Source organism: Diadema setosum, chromosome 21 (genome assembly GCF_964275005.1).
Source record: "Diadema setosum chromosome 21, eeDiaSeto1, whole genome shotgun sequence".
Classification (NCBI taxonomy): Eukaryota; Metazoa; Echinodermata; class Echinoidea; order Diadematoida; family Diadematidae; genus Diadema; species Diadema setosum.
In genome coordinates this window covers 10,491,232-10,509,051 of record NC_092705.1, presented here as the reverse complement: position 1 = coordinate 10,509,051, position 17,820 = coordinate 10,491,232, and the positions used below count along the sequence as shown (strand labels likewise).

The 17,820-nt window shown below is 37.4% G+C and overlaps 1 protein-coding gene across 2 annotated transcripts in view; it reads right to left on the bottom strand.

Annotated features, from left to right (window-relative positions):
- The window catches only part of LOC140244586 (uncharacterized), a 145,804-nt gene that overhangs the window by 126,952 nt on the left and 1,032 nt on the right, over positions 1-17,820 (bottom strand). The gene's annotated exons all lie outside the window — the stretch shown is intronic.

Here is a 17,820-nt window from a genome sequence, read left to right as displayed (position 1 = left end):
ATGAATACATTTCAGAAAAACTTTGAATAGAATGGGATTTTTTGATGTTTTCTGTGATGGGATCATTCCTAATAGAGAAAAAGAAATAACATAAAAAATTAGAAAATGAAAAGAATAAGAAGTAATGCCTATAACATTGACATGTCTCAAAATTTGAGAATGATTAGCTCTGGGAAAATGACAGTATTGTAATAAACATATTGGTACATAAAAGCAATCAATAATGTGCTGCAAAGAGTAATATAAAACAAAAAGAAAGATCTGCACTTGTTTGGTGATTCACAGTTTGTTTTTGGTGAAAGTAGTCCATTAGATACCACCAACAACATTGGGTTTGTTTGGGGTTTTTTTTTCCAAATTTGTGAGGACTGACTCACTTTAAGAACAGACCAATATTGCAGTCTTATTTAGCCTCTGAACTAGCAGTCATGCAGGTTATGATGTGGTCAGTCATCAATTAAAGTCCATCAGACTTTAGGAGAAAGCATTGTTATTTCTACAATGTACCTTTTGTTCAGAGCAAATCTTCCTCTATTTTCACCATCCTAAGTTATCTACCACTGCCATCAAAAAAAAAAAAAAAAAAAAATGAATGATAACATCGCAATACCACTAGAAATCAATTATAACAACATCACTGGGTCTAGAATGTGAAGGACAGGGCAGTCAGTAGTACAGAAAAATGGGGGAAATGCACTGAGGGATTAATAGTAAATACAGGTAATAAACATTAGTAATTAGTAATGGACAGTCTGTTTTCCTACTCGGATGACCTAGAATTTCCATTTTAGAGCCATATGAGGCACTGTGTCCATTTAGTCCCTATTTGCATTCTGAAAAGAGGTTCATATTATTTTCAAAAATGTTATCTCCATGATAGAATATTTTCACTTCATCTTTGCATTTAATCTTTCACATCATATTGTACTTCATCTCCAGAGAACATATTTGCAAATATGTGTATCATGTCGAGCAACTGCATGCTTTAGGAAATCTAAGAACTACAAGCAGAAGCAGACTTTCATATGTCTAGTGGGACAGAGATGGTTGTAAATATAACAGAACTGCACAAAATAGTTGATGAAGATCATGCCTAAACAAAAACAAAATCCATTTGCACAAAAAAAAACAACTTAAGATGTAAAGGGTACTATAATGTACTATACTCAAATTCTCCTGTGAGCTCTCAATCCTTAAAAAGGCAGTGTAACTGCTTTATCCAAATTGGTTCTCCTCTTCCTCACAATGAACACACCCTTAAACCGGAATTTCATTTTGTTTCCAAAATCCCATGGGATTATGGGAAAGGCTTTAACAAAGTCATGGACCACTAGGATTTGCCCTTTATTAGACTTTGTCTGGAGTTGCACTTTTATTTTATTTATTTATTGTTGTTGTTGTTTTTTGGGCGAGCCTACTCATATGATCGCTCTAACATGGGCCATGTAATGAGGCACTCGCCGACAAAGTGCAGCCCGACACCTCTGGTCGAGACAAAGCAAGTGCACTTTCTGTTTTCATCGCTCCAGCCATTACAAAACGCTTACACAAATGGGTCGCTCCTAAATGATTCCCATTATACACGGTAATGATTTTGTGGCACAAGATATGCTTGTGATATTATCCACGTACATGTATGATACTGCATGTTGAATGTCCTTCACGTATAGCTCTGTTCACAACGAAATAGAAGGATGCTTTTCAAAGGCATACATGAGTTCCGCATGCAATCAAGAGCATGGATTGCCAATAACGTTCAAGTCATGTGCTCCTCATGCTAAATTGATCTAGCATAACATGTTTGGTCATCATTTTTGCAAACTTTGACAACAGTGTCAAAAAAGGTACCATATATACACCTCTTTATGTTTACCTTGGAACTTTTTCAAGTTTTTCCATTTTTTTTTTCATGTCTTTAGAAGGATCAGCCTTTATGAAATTCATACAAATATGTAACGCATCCAAACTTTGCCAAACTTCAAGACACAGATTTAAGTTTGAAACCAGCAAAGTAAGCCATATTTATGATTTATACGGTACAAGTATTTCCCCCTATATTTGCATACATGTACATGGTAACAAGCAATCTCATTTACTAACTAATGAACAATTTCTTTCAAGTGGCAGATGATACACTTTTTGCATATATTGATGTTCTTGCAGTGTTGTCTAGCTTCAAATAAGTCTTCCATTCACTTTGGAACATTTCATGAATGAGCAAAGAGTTCGGCATATAATATACAAGATTTCAATATATTTTATGTGTGCAGTCTATGACAATTGGTGATGGCTGTTGTTATGTTCAATTGCATGAATGAAAGTTACCTAGATGTAGGCCTACATGCAATATAAATTGATTTGATTTTAACAATTTCAAGATACCCAGTACATTTTTTTCCACTCAGATCTTTCAAAATACAGGAATAAATCTATACGGGTTGAGGGCAATTACCCTCTGGGCAATTACCCCTGACCCTTACCCTAAATAATCCTGATCCTGAACCTAATCCTAATCCTAACCCTAACCCAAACTCTAACCCTAAACCTAATCCTAACTCCAATCTTTACTCTGACCTTATAACCAACCAGTATTTAGCTGGGGGTATGAATGATGTTGGGATTCTCCTCCGATTAGTTTGGAGGATTTAGTATCACATCAATATTTTTACAAATTTACTATGCAACACTTTACGTTCACCTAGAAAATGTGCTTTGAATGATAGATCTGAATGTACATTATGTTACATGATTTCAAGTTTCAAGTTTATTTTCCACTTCTCATGGGAAAAAAAAGTAGAATCAATGTAAGACTTCAAAGTAGCACTACAATTGTATATATGAACAGAATTTAAAAAAAAACAAAAACAAACAAACAATCATTGAATCATTGGGATATCCACCTACAGCTGTACGCACAGCGCAAGTTCTATGATTTTGTGTGGGCAGTATGCAAATTTGCTTGCAATAAGCAAGAATACATCTTCTCAGAAATATATTACACTTTTAGATACTGTTAACACAGGCATGGGAGGGAGGGATATACATGTATATCCACAGGCATGTGGCTTTTTGACAGCAGAGTTTGTGATTCGGTAATCACATTCTGGCCTGAATTTGCTCTGCTCTGCGCTGCTCAGCCGACGCTGGACCATTGTCCCTTGGCGATCCAGCGAGAAATGGCACGACACCCGCTCGCGTCACTTTGGGAGTGTGGATTTTCAGACGCAAACAGATCGATGCTGCCATTGGTTTGAGCAGGAACTTCTTCAGTTTGCAAGAGCATGTAGCAACACATCAAGAAACGTACACATGGGCTTACCTTTCCTCGCACTCATACAAAAGGTTATCATACAAATGAAAAAATGTGGCATAGTAAGTCTTGGAAATTTTTTCCTCTATCTCATACATTTCGCAAAATATACATTATAAGCATTTTAAATTTTACCACTCAGTTGAAGGAGGCATTGAGAAGACAACATCCAATAATTTGATATCGATCAGGCAACGTCCTGTGAGGAATCCTGAAACAATGTGAACTTCTCAATCTGTTATGTTCCAAATACAGACATGAAGCTATACTAAAATACACGAAAACATTCAATAGCCTGTCCTAGTTCGAAGGAAAACCACTGTTAACAAAGCAATCTGGAGCCATAATTTGCAACAGTGATACTGTATACACCATATATATTTCATAAATTGGGTCTCGCATTTAATGACAATTTCTCATGTGGTTGAGTTTCCAATTGAGAACTGCATAGACAGAATAAGAAAGAAGTGTTTAAATTTTAAGAGGATGATTAATTTGCAGTTTGTGCTGGTGTTAGCGAGCTATGATGGGCAAAGAAATCTTTTACAATATACCCATGGATGAAAGATGTGTCCTGGGTTGGTTGGTCGGCATGCTCTACCACATTCTTTCTTACTCTATTTTACATTGTTTGATAAATAATGTCATTTTTTGTAAACACAGACATAAGCAATGACAGATTTCTGAAAAAAAAATTTATCATTTAAGTCTCCATAATAATCCATTAACCATAGAGAAACCATTCCAATGTATCTAGGGCGGCACTCAGACTTAGCTTATCAAAGACGGAGACACAGCTTTGAACAAATACCCCCCGCAGTGTTTTTGTCACTTGGGAGAGCGTGGACTTCAGTCGGAACATTACCAGAGATTGATAGGAATTCACACACACACACATTATATGCACATGAACACATACACCACATACGTGTAGCTATGATCACACGCTTCAGTAACACGAATAAACTTGATGACGTCATGTGCAGTCTTTCCTTCTCTGTATGCTAGATTATAATAAACACCTGCCAAACACACAGATATAGTGATGGAAAATAATAATCATGGTTAGTGTCACATGACTTTGGTTCCAGACTGCTTCCGTTCTTAATGAAGGTTGAGGCGGGCAGTATAGGAAGACACATACACATTTTAACCACCTGCTGATAATAATAATAATAATACATTACATTTGTAATGCGCTTAATACAATGTTTCTAAGCGCACAGGGAAGAGACGAAAGGAAAGATGAAAATGAGGGAAACAGACAGGTCAAAATATAAGTAAGAATAACATGACATAAATCAAATGTGTACCAGTAATTAAACACATACAATAATTGAATTACACTCAACACATTAACTTAGGAAAGGAATCAATATGGGAAAAGATAAGTTTTAAGTAGTGCCTTAAATGATTCTACTGATGGGGCTTGTCTTATATGAATGGGTAAATTGTTCCAAAGCTTGGGTGCAATAACTGCGAATGAGCGATCTCCGTAGCGTGTCTTAGTGCGAGGTCCGGGTAACAGTTGAAGATGGGCAGTAGCATGGGAGCGCAGACGTCTAGATGCAGAAGAAGTTGATGAGGATCGGAGAGAGATTAGGTTCTGTAGGTATGAAGGGGCTTGGTTATGGATAGCTTTGTAAACAAAGAGAAGAACTTTGAAGACAACACGATCCTTTATTGGCAACCAATGAAGTGACTGAATGATTGGGGTAATGTGTTCAAACTTCTTGGAACGTGTGACTACTCTGGCGGCGGTGTTCTGGATGTGTTGAAGGGGTGCAATATGGGATTGGGGTAAACCGGCTAGGAGACTGTTACAATAATCAAGGTGAGATGACACGAATGCATGGATAAGCTTTTCTGTGGCAGAAGCGTCGAGATACTTGCGGATCCTGTTAATCCTAGCTATCCCCCACGAAGCTGTCCTGAACTTGTTACGGATGTGCTGGGCAAAGGAGAGGTGCTTGTCAAAGGTTACACCAAGATCTCGGACACACTCAGACTTCTGCACACAACCCGTAGATAGGTCCAGGGGAGGAACATCGTCAAACCGCTGTCTGAATCTAGAAGATACATGCAACAATTCAGTCTTCGCTTCATTGAGCTTCAGGTTGTTGGTCGAGGACCAGGTCTTGACATCGTGTAAGCAATTTGTGAGTCTTCTAATGGCATCACTTCTGTCGATGACATCAGCTCTCATAACGAGGTAAAGTTGGGTATCATCCGCGTACATGGCATGCTGTATACCATGATGTGAACTGATTACATGATCAGATATTTTATTTTATAAAATCTGGAAGAAGAAAAAAATCAAGTCCTATTGACAAAGGCAGTCACCCTTGTTTTATGGTTCATCATTCCACGCGTTTATGCACGCTTATGACTGCACCATATTTTCTATGGACGAAAAGACAACCTCATAATATTGTTTTCTTTTGACTATGGGTACATTGTCATGCAAAAGCGGTATTTAATGTTACTAGTTGTGATCCAACTGAAGTGTACTACAGTCACGCTTTGGAGTATGGCTCTACATTTTTCCACGATGTGAATCAAAACCCATCTATAACCCTCTCCGTGCCCTATATCATATTACCTGCCCATAGGTTTGTGTGTGAAATTTGTGCACATTTGACGCTGGTATGACAAGGGTAAAAGCAGCATTATATTACTAACCTTACATACTGTAAGGATCATGTTCTTGTTTTGGGTCAATCAAGGCTAACAACTGAAACGGACCATCATTTTTGTCATAGACGTTTCATGTTGTCATCCATGATTAATGATTAAATTTCAAAGAGGCACAGGCATGGCCTTGCCTTCATAATCTAACTTATATTTTTTTGATTCTGTTTTTTAAAATCAGCCTCTTTTGTCTCACATCTTTGACTTATTGTACTTGTAGTCCAATTTCATCTGAGTATGCATCAAACACCCTGTTTGGAGACTCGCACAGCGCACAAGATCAGCAATCATGCCTTTGATAGAAACAGGCCGAGAATCCATCCTCCCAAAATTACTTTCCTTGACCTCACCATCAACCATAAAAAGAATGATGGGTGAGTAAAGTCGTCAGAGACGGATCGTAACCACGGAGCGAGCATTCCCGTCACCGCCGCTTTCGCCTTCCAAAAGATCGGACGGTGGATAAAGCGGACGCACTCAAATGAAAGGAAAGGAAAGAGAATGGAGGACCTGAACAAAGTGCAGGACGCCGGGATGAACTCTGAGCGCTGACATTTGAGAAGAAAAGGGACGACATCGCAATCTCAAATATCTGCCATAATCTTGTTGATTCTTAACGCCGTTTATCTATTTAGAGGCATTCTGCAGTCAGCTCTTGCCCTCTCGCGATCTTTCTCCCTCTCTTTCCTTCCGCTGTTCACATAAGAGACTGCTGTTTGCCAAGATTTACTCGCTTATGAATATTGCCTGGTAAAAAGAGAAAAGATAAAATATTCCAAAATGGGAGGAAAAGAAATCCCTTGTGCTCTCAGAGAAGATTGCAAATGCACAGTGATGTTAAACAGTTGACCTAAAATCAAAAGACTTATACCCCCCTAGCTCTCTAATAACAAAATACATACCAGCAACACAATTTACATGATACATGGTAGGTGTTCATAATAAATGGGAACGCACAATATTGCTTAGCCCCGAGGCAGTACATTAACAAGCTATAACGACAGGGTGACTTAATGCTGAACGTAATGTTGATGTTGAACCGAATACCCATGGATAATGCAACTACCCGACCTTGCACGTTCTGCACAGCCATGCGTAGTCTGCCCTTGCACACATCTTGCGCTAATTAAGAGTAAGCTGCCAAGCAAGCTAACTGTGTGATTCAATTCCACCTTAACTCAATATAATTTAGTATGGGGCTCACCTGTTAACAGAGAACCGCTTTAGTGGGAATACCGCTCAAAATTTGATATAACAAACGCTTTATGGGTTATTTCTATCATTTAATCTGTACCACAAACAGCTTTATTGAGATGTATTTTGGCTGAAACCCATCCATTTTCCCTCACTGATGTCTAAAAATGAAGACTATTAAAAATCACTAGAATAACCACAGGGATTTCATTTCCTTGTCAGAATGGTTACTTTTCAACCAATCCCTGGTATATTCTGCCAACAGACAGCCTAAAGTTATGTTATTAGGCAGTCAGACTTAATCTGTTGGCCTACACAGAAGGACAGCACTGTGCTGTGATGGTCACAGTCAGCGTTGTCAGCCTCTACGATGATTACTGGAAAGTGGAGATTTTCGTGCTAGTAAGTTTTCATGCTCAACCTGGCAAGATGAACTTTGCCTGTTTTAAATCCAAAGAGAAAGGTCGTTCCAAAGATGATTTTTTAAAAAAATATATATGCAAAAAAAAAAAAAAAATGTGCTTGTCACTATAAGTTTTGTAGTGTACATGTTGTCAACTCACATGGTGCAATGAAAACATGTTTATGTGTAAAAAGTAATAGCAGCACTGCATTTTCATCACAATGGTAGGATCATAAGCATTGTAACTAGATCTGTATTGTGAACTCCAAAGGGGATTATTTTGCATAACAAATTAATAAGGTTGTTCCAATCATGAATTTTCCCAGACTTTGAGACTGCTATGCCTTTTTTTTTTATTGCCAAAATGTCTCTCAGTTTCATAGCACATGTGCACTTGATGTTGTTGATATCAAGGCTACACTGGATTTTGCACAAAATGCCCAAATATTGGGTGTCAAGCAGGTTGATTTGCACAGGCCAATACCAGCCAACACTTAAGCCAGAACCCCACGTAGACGGGAGATAAGTTTGTTGCCTGACCCCTCCCGATTAAGCGGGGGCCATTGTATCATCTATTTTTATTCCAATGAAACTGTCAAACAAAAAGATGTCACACTAACATGTAAAACATTATTCATAATATAATTCATTGATATAGATAGGAATACAACAAGTACACTCTAAGCCATCATGTCCAGACAACAAACTATATCACATTCACAATGGTTTGATGAAAACTGTATTTTCCTTTTAATCACAACATCACTTTTTAATTTTACTGTTAGAGTTTCAGTAGGTAGAGTTAAAACTTGTCTCTCAATTCAGCCCTTAGGTTTTTTTAAATAAATTAACCATTTGTTTTAGGTCACAGAATTTTCAAAAGCTTCTGAATTTCTACATCTGATTCCTAAATTGGCAACTCATTGTATATGAAAATTCTTGTTTCTCTCTGAAACGGGTATGCTTTGTTAGTGAATTGCTATTGATTTTGAGCAGATTGAATGTATGAACTTGTTCTATAGATCTAATACTTCTCCAATAAAAGATAAGCAGCACTTTGGAGGTGCCAATTTGGTGATGACAGTATGATAGTATCTGTTGCAAAAATCTACCAGGATTTGATGAGGGTTACAGTAAAAAGTGCCCCCATTCCCCCCCCCCCCCCAAAAAAAAAAAAAAAAAAATCATGCCTACTTCAATGTCATTCTGTCCATAGATTGACTATAAAAGTGTCTGTTAAAAATACATTTTAGCCATGTTAATATTTAGCCAATTTTTTTACCAAGGATAAATGTTGATTTATGTTTCAGAGCAAGCAAGCATAGAACAGTGTTATCTTTGTAAAACTGGAACACACGAATAGCAGTTGTTCTTCCCCTATCAGAAATTGTGATCATAAATCATGCATCAAATAGTCCTGGGACAAACTTACAAACATGGTGTATGATATTATTTCCACAAGATTAATGATAATTGCATATTAAATCACTTTGACATGCTTTCTCTCTAGTCTCTCTCCCTGTCTTTCTAGCTCCTTTTCTTTCTCCCTGGTTTCCTCAGTTATCAGGCTGACATAGATAATTATCAATCGTAAAGTACGTCATTTGTCTGTTACCATGATACACTCGGATTGATAAAGCCACCATCACCGCCTTTTGCAGGAGTGTCCCACATACCTCCACATATACCCTTCTCTCCTTTTCAATAAGGGCCCAATCTGCGCTAATAACGGGTCCAGTCGGCTTTTTTCAAAGAGAAGTGCAACTGCCCTGTGCCAGTGCAAATCTGTGATAATGGAACACTCGCAGGAAGAGAGGTTGGTGTATTAAAGAATACAAAACCATATAAAATGTGATTTCAAGAGTACATTTAAACAGAGTTTTTGTATTGTCTATTGTATGTTTCTCATGACTGTTTTATCTAGTTTTGTTTTGTGTTTTTGGTCATTTTCCTTTTCCTCTTTCCTGAGAAAGAGATAGGGAGAGAGAGGGAAAGAGAGAGAAAGAATATGTTACATTTGTCTGGAGAGAGCTTGTGATTGTGGGAGACTGGTGGGTATTTAACCAAATATGTAAAACCAAGGAGGTTCAAGAGCTGAAGTTCCAACTGGCTATAACTATTCAACGTGTGTCACTGCCAGTTTTCTATGGATGGGCAAAAGAATTCCACAGGTGCATTTGTGGCTTTGATGATCAGGGTTTGAAGCCACTGTCTTTCTTAGCAATCTGATGATTCATTTGAATGCTAACATAAAGTTGGTTATCATATACTTATTTGAATTTAAAAAAAAAATGGAAATAAACTCACTTGTTGCGACGTCTCGCCAATTATCGATTGGATTCTTCAGGCAAATGACACTTTCATTATGGAACGGCCCTTAGTGCAAGATAGTGCAGAGCTAGTGTACACTGGACCTTGGGTATACAGTCAATCTTGCTTAAGTCGACCTCACATAAGTCGAAAAATCACCTTAGTTGAAGGCCTTTTCATGCCTTTTCTCTTTATATTCTATTGATTTTAATCCCCTATAAGTCGAATTTTCTCTAAGTCAAAGCTATTTCTTCAGTCCAAATAGATTCGACTTAGGCAAGGTTGACTGTATTTTGCACACAGTCATGAACTTTGGTCGTATCTTACAGGAAAACACCAACACTGCGCATGGAGAGGAAGATCTAGTCTTACAATGGAATCCCTTGACATATCCACAAGCAAAATATCAAATGTGACATTTGGTAGAATGATTATCATCCCAGGCAAGCAGGGATAGCCTGGTGGTAGTGTCCCTGCCCGTAAAGCACGAGATGACAGGTTCGAGTCCCTTGGCTCCTTTTTTCCGACATGTTTGTTAAATTACAGATCAGCAGTTGTAATCTTACAAATTTTATTTGTTAGAGGGAGACAAACTGAAGAAAATTCAAACCTCAACATTCACCCCTCTACTTAATATTATCTTGCATTTATAAATGCCTTGTCCACCTTGGACTACTTAACAATGCGCACCGTCAGAATTTCGGAGCTTGGGTATTTGTTCCAAGTTCATTGTGTCACTGCAAGCAACCAGGGATATCCTGGTGGTAGCGTGACTGCCCGGAAAGCAGTGAATGACAGGTTCGAGTCCTGTGGTTCCTTTTTATGACATGTTTGTTAATTACAGATCAGCAGTTGCGATCTTACAAATTTCATTTGTTAGAGGGAGACAAACTGAAGAAATTCAAACCTCAACCTTTACCCCTCTACTTAATATTCTCTTGCAATGATTATTATTTCAGCTTTGATTCTGATAGTCCAAATGAATCCCATTTGCATGATCAATCATTCAGATTTAAACCTAGCCAGAGAAAAAATTAGATTTCCATACACCACTGCAATAAAGTACTCATTACAGATGACCTGGTTTGTGCATACAAATATCAAGCCATCCGCTAACCGCGCAATACAAATGTGCAAATGTTATCAATATTGCAAGCCAATCCTTAACACTTTTTAACACAGACAGTTTTATGCTTCTCCTGCTTTACTTCCCTGGCTTCTACAGCTCGAGTCGATCAATATGCCTTGTTCTACATCATGATGCGTTCAGGCTGAGCCATATACATGTACCGTGTAGACCTGTAAAAATTGGGAGGATATAATCTTCGGCACTCTCAGCCATATTCCTGCTGCATCAATCATCCCTTTCCTAATCTATCCTATGTCCCTCTCTCTCTCTCCTTGAATCTTCCCTTCTTTCATCCTCTGTCATGCTTTTTTATCTCTTTTAATGCAGCAAAGGAGTGCCCTCGAGATGAAATCTTTCTTCTATCTTTGTTGCTAGGCAACAGGATCTCTCTACCTCTCTCCAAAAAGGAAAAAAAAAACTCATTTCAAAATTGAAAGTAACGGGGATAAAGAAGATGCACAAAGGAGAGCCTGTGACAAATTGCTTCTTGTCTCTTGCAGTGAAATAGTGTCTAACTTTCATTTTGAATAACTGATAATGGAAATGTAACATTTCATTTTAATCTGGACACACGGAGAAAAGTACAACTGAAATGAAAATGGATATTTCCACATCATTTTTATTTATTGCATATTTCTTCTGTGAGATTCTCACAATTTTTCTCTTTGTGTATGTAAAAAACAAGCCCAAAACATGTTAATAAATTGTAATAGCATTATATAATGTTAACTTTTTAGAAATGTGATAGTAAGCTTAACTGAAACTGAAGTAGAAACAACGGACTAGACACAAAATTTGATGAGGAATAATGAAGAATGAGGTTCAATGCACTGATTCACATTATTTTGAAGAGTTAAGAGCATTGAACACATATTTCAAAATAAAACATACATGGCACTGGCAATGATTAATCAATTACACAATTGTGTATTTGAAAACAGGAAGAGAAAGAGAAAGAGTTTTGACAAACTTTTATCACTTAGCTGATAAACTGGATCATTGATGTGAATGTTACATGTTAAAATACAAAGTATGTCACCACGTTCATTTCTAATCTATCAGTAATATCAAAGTGTTGTCTGCTAGCTGGCTAAAATTGGTATGATGTACATATTCCTGTCTTACCTTAAGCTCACGCTCCATTTCAATAAAATATCCGGGCCATTAACTCTGGTGTGGATTCACACAAGATCTACATATGATGTGGATGTAGTGGCAATAGCCACATAGACAACCATTACCCCTGGGTTGTTTGCTACATGACCTAGCAACAATGTCTTTACACTTGTGTTGGTCTACTTTTCTATCAATTTGTCTCATTTCTTTAAATTCTCATTTTCATAATATTTCACAATGCTTAACATATTTGAATAATCGCTATTATTCCATTCATAATCAGATTAATACTTCTAATGCTAATGTGGAAATACATGAAGCAAATGGATTTCTGTACTAAGGTATTGAATATTTACCTGGCAAATTATCTTCAACATTCACATCATACTGCAGGTAAAATTTGTACTTTTCTCTCTCTCTTTCCCTATATCTGGAGCAATGATTAACTGAATTTTATCTACATTTAGTTGTAAACCCCAATATCAGAAACATCACGTTTGTAACTGCATAGTTATATGTTAAATCACAGGAGTTAAAAAGTTAATTTTTCATATTACATGTAAGTTACCCTTGTGGTCATCTTTCACATTCTCTCAGACACTCATACATATCATGTACGGTAGATTATATAACATCTGTTTCAGTATATACTTGGTGTATATTACTATTACTACCATCATTATTATCAATAGTACAACAGTAGTTGTAGTAGCATTGGTGGTGGTGGTGGTGGTGGTAGTAGTAGTAGTAGTAGTAGTAGTAGTAGTAGTAGTAGTAGTAGTAGTAGTAGTAGTAGTAGTAGTAGTAGCAGTGGTAGAAGTAGGAGGAGGAGAGTAGTAACATTATTACTATCATTGTCATTAATTTCATTGTTAGCATTATCATTATGATTATAGTCACTGAAATCATCATGAAATTGTCATCATTTTGGGAAAGGGTGAGGCAAATGAAAGACTTCATATTTCCAGCCAGCTCTTTTTGCCTATTACTTCCTTTCCAATAGTTGTAAAGTACTTAATCCAATATACCTAACAAAAGCAAAATGTACCCCCAAAGCACACCAGGTTTTTTCGCAAAAAATGTTATCCTATTTCATTTGACATACATGTACAATACATAGTTTCTTTGAAATCATGTGCATTTAACCAGTGTTGCATACCTTTGCACCAGACTTCCAAAATTGGAACATTCCATTTTGATGAGAGGTAAATACATGTATGTGCTAGCAGAGGACTACAGTGTATGCCCGCTGTTTACCGTTCACGACTCGGTGTTCAGCACCATGGCAGAGAACCACTGGCGGTTTTTCTAGAAGACGGCAAGAGAAATCGATGCTCGGGGCTCGAATTTCGGCCTAGTTTGATCAGCGTGGGACGGGGGAAGAATCCATGGCAATTTGCCATTCAGTGCATAGAGGGCTGCTGTGCAGCAGAGCCGGCTAGACCGCTGGACAGGCGGTTCGACGAGTGGGAATGTAATCTCCTATTTGGCAATTTATCTCCTGCACCATCGCTAGTCTTTACTGCATACACTTCTACTCAATCCCCGTCTCTTGCAGAGTAAGGCATTATGCTGATGCCAGTAAATCTTTTACTAGGAAAGTGCACACACACACACACACACACATTATACAGACATTGATACACTAAAATGGGATACTTGTGATGTAATTACATCATTACATCATTGCCTCTTTGAATCTGCATAAAAATTGCAACCAATAGTCAATGTAAAGGTCCATGACTTTCTTGCTATGGTCTGATTTTAATGAAACCTTCAGCACATAGGCTTGAACATAACCTTAACGCAAGATATTTTCGCGACATGAAATTTTAATGAATCGGAGCCAACAGTCTTTTTTTGCTGCATGAAATTTTCACTTATTGCGACTGGCATTCAATGCATATTGCAGTCAAGAACTTTTGCATGCAATTTTGATTTCGTGAATCTTAACTTTTGCGAAAGTCACCAAATGACTAAAATGCATTTCTGGTCTTAAAGTATGCCCAATTCTACTGTTCAGTAATTGCAACATGGAGTGGAATCTCTCTGCCTTTGAAGCTATGTCTACCACCAACTCCTCTGTTTTCATAGGATGAATCATCTCCCACTAGGTACTGACACTTGGGATATATACCAAGTACTTTGAGATATCAAATAACGCTGAAAATAGTCCTAACCGTAGTCACTGATCTGTGAGCACACGTCAGCCAGATTGTCCCTGAAAGAAATGATTTACGATGCAAAATTGTTGCATTTTGAGGGACACAAAATTATTCATAATTTCGTCACAGGGATAATAATGTGTGTGGTTGAGTTCACAAAAAAGAGTAATATGTACAGATAGTTACGTCTCATAGTCTCTTCCCTGTGTGCATGGACACACACAAAGGTACACAGCAACGGCATGCACTCATCTTGCGAAATTTTGTCTTCCTCAAAATCCTCTAATACCTTGCTTCATGTGGTAACACAACATGTGCTCCTGCAACAGTTGTTTGGCCTTATTTTCTACCAGGACTTAGGGTTAGGGTTAGGGTTGTGATAGGTTTCAGGTTTAGTTTGATGTGAGGATTAGGATTAGGGTTAAGGTTATGTTTGTGGTTAGAATTTACGTTTGGATCAGTGTGCAGATATTTCATGGGAGGAACTGTCGCAGGAGCAAATGTCATGGAACCGCTTCATGTATTTTTGGGTTTGTTTTTGTTTTCCTACAGTTCTACCTTTGGCATCACTTTGAATCAAATCACGCGATCCATGTTTGGTAGGCAGAGGAAAATACCAACCATCCATGAATTTTCAGATATTGTGATTGTGTTTGTATTGATAATATCTACTTATTTGAGTAAAGTAAAATTCATCTGCATTTGAAAATGCATCATCTATCACGTGCATCTATCATGTTCTCAATGCTGAGACTCGTAGAGGTAACACCTTGTATTCAGATCGAATGTATGACAAACAACATATCATACAGTTGCCTTCAATAAAAGGTAACAATGACAATTACATATTCATATTACATGATAATTCATCATAATGATCAATTTGATGTCAGTTTCTCGTGACATCATGAGCTGTAGTGAGCCCTCGTCTGTTGGGCATCCATACTCTATTATTTGACACACATGAAAATGACTCAAAGTGACAATCGGCACTTAATTACCTTTGGGGTTTTCCCCCAGCATGTTACACTTCTTTCTTTGTTGTTTTTCTTTTTGTTTTTTAGATATGCTCCTCTCTTCATATTGCTATTATTGTACCTTTTTGTCAAATCTGACCTGAATGGTAAAAAACGTGTGGAGTAGATGACTTCATAAATGGATGTATCATCTCATCCCCAATATATTCAATGAATGTTCTAAACCCACATGAAGAAAAAAAAAAGTACAAAAAATATAATCAGTGGCTGACGTGCACTATTTTACTTGAAACCCACTCCATGTTGCCATGGCAACTCCAGAATTGTTCCGCCAACCTAAAAGCATAAAATCAATCTTACCTGGAGGCTGCCATAAAATTCAGAGCAGCCTCTAGTGTAGGCAGGTCATTCTCAGGAGGTGGTTGAGAAGCAGTATTGAATGTCTGCACTAAATTTTGAGTTCACTTTGATATCCACATTTTATTTCATACAATAATAATAATAATAATAATAATAATAATAACAATGATAATAACAATAATGATAATCATCATTATCACCATCATCATCTTGAAGCAACCTCATTTATATGTGTAAGGTCTAGGTCAGCCACTGGTAGGCTGTCCTGCCAAGTGATTACATGTATATGTGATGATTCATATCACAACATCCTGGTTGAAGCCAATAATTATGAAAATGAAGGAACTATAATTATGCCTCAGGTCTAAGTTGGCCACTGGTAAGCTTTAAAAACCAGTGAACACATCATAATTTTCACATTAAAAAAAAAATGGATGGTTGCAGCCATTGATTATGACCATTATGCAGGTGGATTGCCTAAAAAGCAAAGAGAAAGAGTTACCCGGTACATTTGTTTTGTTCTCAAAATACAGTATGCAGATGACTAATCAGTAAGGGGTGGGGAGATCAGAGTGAGAATGATAAATTGATGAGCTGTATGCTGCCTCTACTCATGGGGAAGGCCTAGCATTTCTTAGGTATAAAAGGCACCTTTTTATCTTTCTCTCATTCTCCTGTATTGTACATTGATGAATTAGCATCATATCAATTTTATAACATACATGTAGTCTGATATGACATGAAATAGAATATTATGTGTATTTATCCACCTGTTGGCATGAAACATACATGTAAATATCAACATCATCATTGACAAGAGACCTGTGGAATATTCACCATGACAAGTGTTGCAATGGTCCACACAGAATTTCTTTCTCTGTATCAGAATGCTACCGAGCTCTGGAATACAGCTAAAGACAACATTATGTCCTGAGCAAAACTGCCTTCATATCATGAATGTATTCACTTAGATTTTGACTGATGTGTGACATTCTGTCACAAACTCAACAGCATACAGCTTGTACAGTAGAAGAGGGTTTTGTTGTGTATGATGCAAAATGAGTTGGTTCAGTAATCAAACGAATACCATGTGTGCATGTATAGTAAGTCTACTGCTCATCGCATCGACCACCTATTTTTAGATCAACCACTCTTGCACAATCCAGCTTTCTTGCATATTATCAAATCAAAAGTACGCATGGGACAATACGCTGGAACATTCAAAAATGAATACAAATCAAGAGAAATTAGGGGGATACAGGTAAATAACCCGAGGAAACAGGAGGAAAAAGAACTGAAGAAAATCCTCATTAATAGTTATACATGTTATAATTATTGCTAACATGTATTTGCCCACTCACACACTGGATTTACATGCTTTTCACTGGGAAAATGGACAGTCAATGAGCTTGCGTCGGTGTACAATAAAGAATGTCACTTGTGTTTGTCGCCGAGAATTACGCACATACGGTACGAGTCAACAATCTGAGCCCGGGATATGAATCTGCGGTATTTTCTGCCTCAAGTAGAATGAAATTACGGTGAAATTGAGGGATATTTTGTAAGATACAAGGTACTTAATCAAAAAGTGGTCAATGAGTTGTAGGCCAGCTATACATTGTAAATAGTCATTAGTTATAAACATTAATTTGACTTAGCATACTGAAGCATAAGATTCTATGTGTAGCAGAGGGTCGAATTTTGGACGGCTTGTGTACTCTTTAGTTACTACAAAATACGTTTCCTTCATTATTTCTCACCTACCTCAACTGTGGGGTTTGATACCCAAAGAAGCTTTTTGCCTAAATCAGTAAATGGATAGCGGATGGAATGGCGATGCTTTGCATTATAGATATGGTCATTTGAGGAATGTTGAACATGGAGTATAGTAGGTGTCCAACACATCGACACTGTACATTCAAACTGACACTCCTCTATTTATAGCACTGCGCGTAAAGAACAAACTTTCAGGCGTGAGACTACACACAGTGGTTTTGCATTCTTCACCAGGGATTTGAAGATGTCGCAATATTACTAAAAAACCTGATAAAAAACAAGATCAACAGCAAAACAATGATACCGTAGATTATGAATCCACATAATAGGAAAAGCATTGCATTTCTCATGTATTGTCAATGGAGGGTAGGGGTGTTGGTTTCACAATC